The 3,022-nt window shown below is 32.8% G+C and overlaps 1 protein-coding gene across 1 annotated transcript in view; it reads right to left on the reverse strand.

Moving 5' to 3' along the window:
- LOC106465012 (parathyroid hormone/parathyroid hormone-related peptide receptor-like) overlaps window positions 1-2,460 on the reverse strand; it is a gene marked incomplete at its 3' end in the record, with an annotated part of 131,831 nt that extends 129,371 nt beyond the window's left edge. The window contains 1 exon segment of the mRNA XM_022392836.1: window positions 2,361-2,460.
- Between the last annotated feature and the right edge of the window lie 562 nt (window positions 2,461-3,022).

Here is a 3,022-nt window from a genome sequence, read left to right on the forward strand (position 1 = left end):
TATGGAGTTTTGCATACAGCTCCTACTGAAATAGGGGGTTTTTGCCCCAATTTTTATGGCGTATCCTTAAGCAACTATAATTATAACGCTTATCATTTGGAATTTCAGTCCTGATAGCCATGAAGGGATCACCCCACTACTACTGGGCATATTATGACAGCCTGTTTTTTCATAGGCTAGTATGGCACTTTCTGATTCGGTGGGCGAAAATCAATAAGTGTTAACTATCAATATGTGATTGTACTCTGGTGCAGTTCATTTTCACACAACAAAGGCGTGACATTCAAATAGTAATGCCCTTTGTACCACATCCACTCTCCTTTACACAATTATTTACAATACTGTAATACTAATTCAAAGTTATACAAAGGTTTATAAATGCTTCAACACAAAACCACTTATTAAAGACATAGGAAACCGTGAGACTCAACGCGTAAACCGGCATCTTTTTTTGACAGAAATATCAAGGATATTAAAGTACTTTCAATTCACGAGGAGAATATCATAAATCTTAGTGCTTATCACTGCACTCTAGAAGTATGTCATTTTATTATACTTAGTGTTTTATTGCTTCTAAAGCATTTTAATAGACAACGCGTATGTTAAAAAGGAGCGATTAAAACAATTTCACTTATTATTTTGTAGCTAAACTTTGAGATGACACTTTTAAGGCCTAGCTTTTTATGGCTTTATCCTGTTGTTGTCTTTTTGACGGAGTTTTTGAGCGAATTACAAATTGGGTATATTAGAGCAGGTTCAAACCCCTATCGTAAAAACCACTCTTTAGATGTAAGAATAGAACTGACGAAAACACAACTTGAACAGGAATTTACTGATGGTATTAAGCCATATTTAAACACAAGTCGGACAGGAATTTACTGATGGTATTAAGCCATATTTAAACACAAGTCGGACAGGAATTTACTGATGGTATAAGCCATACTTAAACACAACTTGAACAGGAATTTACTGATGGTATTAAGCCATACTTAAACACAAGTCGGACAGGAATTTATTCAGTGTGTAATGTCATATTTGAAAAAATAAAAAAGTCGTATAATAATTGACTGGTGGTGTAAGGTTGTAGTTAAACACAACTGATGGTACAAAGTCATAATTTTTTGTGCTTTTATTGTCAAGGATAGAGCGTTCAAATTAAACGTTTGAAAAATAAAACACTTAAAAGAACAGTCATAAAAAGTAAAGACAGTTTATTTTTATGGATACTTTTGCCCTGATAAGATCAGATAGCCCCCAGTGGTGGACAGAGAACAGATAGCCCATTGTGTAGCTTTGTGCTTAATTACAAACAAACAAGATCAGATAATTGCGGTCACGTTAAGTGAAACATCTGTACTAAATAACTGATTACTGTAGTAAAGATTACTTGGTTATTTTGTTTCAAATTATTATTGCTATATTTCATTATATCAAAATAACACAAAACATCTGTCTCATTAGCTTGATCAAGTACATTTTTATTGTTAAGAGCATGGCTGTTTTTATTCATTGTCAAAACATCTTGCTAACTGAATGATGACAATTACGATTCAATCCTATTCAAAACGTCGAAATTAAAATATACAGTTTAAGTCCAAATGAAATAAAGTAGTAGAATAAAAATATAATAAAATTGTTAAGTAATACTCGAAGTTGTTGAAAATTGAAGCGTTTAAAATATTTTGTGAGAAATTAAAACAACTTACTCGCGTAAAAAAAAAGTAGACTTTTGTTTGATAAACAATGGGAACTGTAATGTACCAGATAACTTGTCAAGACCAAATTAAGACGTTAAGTCGTATTCTATATATATTACAGTTACAAATTCTTGTATCATATGGTGAGCTTCGTTACAAACTGGTTTATTTACTAGTTCTAACTTGTGTGCAAAACAAATATCCAGGAGTAGTAATTAGGATTTTTCAATGGCTACAACAAACTTTAAAGAATGATTAATCTATAAGGGATTTTTATTCAGGACTTGAAAACACTAGGATTCTAGTCTTAGCCTGAACGAATGCGTTTTTGAAACTATTAGGAAATACGTTTCCGATGTTAATCGTTTGTACTCACAGTACCAATTCGGAAAGATTTAAAGTCCGTTATAAATAGGCAAAGATACAGACTTACTGCTTGAACCCATTGAAATTTTCCGTAAACTTTCAATTAGAAGTTGAAACGTGAAGTTTTAAATGTATTCTAGTGACGAACAATGACACTTGTGGTTTGTCAGAAGAGTAAAAAGAGAGATGAAGAAAACTATACAATATACTGTTCAAAGTTTGGAGAGTTATATAATTATTCAGAAATTTTGAAACAAGGATTCAGAAACTTTCTTACATAGAGATACAAATCCATACCTTTTTTTTTCTCGAGGAACTGAATAAACTGAAAGTTACAGAAAAATATACTCGGCTGCTGATGTTCCTTCTTGTTCGTAAAATGCTGTAATACAGGAAAGTGATCGTTCTCCTGCGCTATAACCCTGCTGGCTCGAAGATTATGCTGAACCAAGAGAACCTATATATATATTAGACTGATTCTGTGCACGTGGGCATTACACTCCTGACATCTTGCGAAGGGGTACGCGCTGACGTCATTATGAAGTAAGCGCTTCTAGTGTCGGGGTAAAAAAAAAATTATGCAGAAAGAAGTCACGAGATAAACTCAAACAACTTATAAAGCTAAGGGCTGTTAATATAAATCATACTGGTTAATAGTTTAGTGTAAAAGCAAATGTAAACAAGTAACTTGTTTATGGCCCGTGTCAAGTAAAACACGTTTCTTTATTACTTACAATGCAAAGCTAAATGTTTAGAACTAGTAGCTCGGTCCCTGTTGCTTGCTACATGGGAGGTCTAATATTATATACTACAGAGTCTCTCTCTATACTTCTTTTGATCCAAAAACATTGTGTTTACGTTTCTTACTGTGGTTCAAGTTACACAATCTAAAGAATTTATCTTATACGTTGTAAATTTTCCTTAGAATATACTTATACCTTTAATTGGTACAGGATTTT

Source organism: Limulus polyphemus, unplaced genomic scaffold, assembly GCF_000517525.1.
Source record: "Limulus polyphemus unplaced genomic scaffold, Limulus_polyphemus-2.1.2 Scaffold1811, whole genome shotgun sequence".
Lineage (NCBI taxonomy): Eukaryota > Metazoa > Arthropoda > Merostomata > Xiphosura > Limulidae > Limulus > Limulus polyphemus.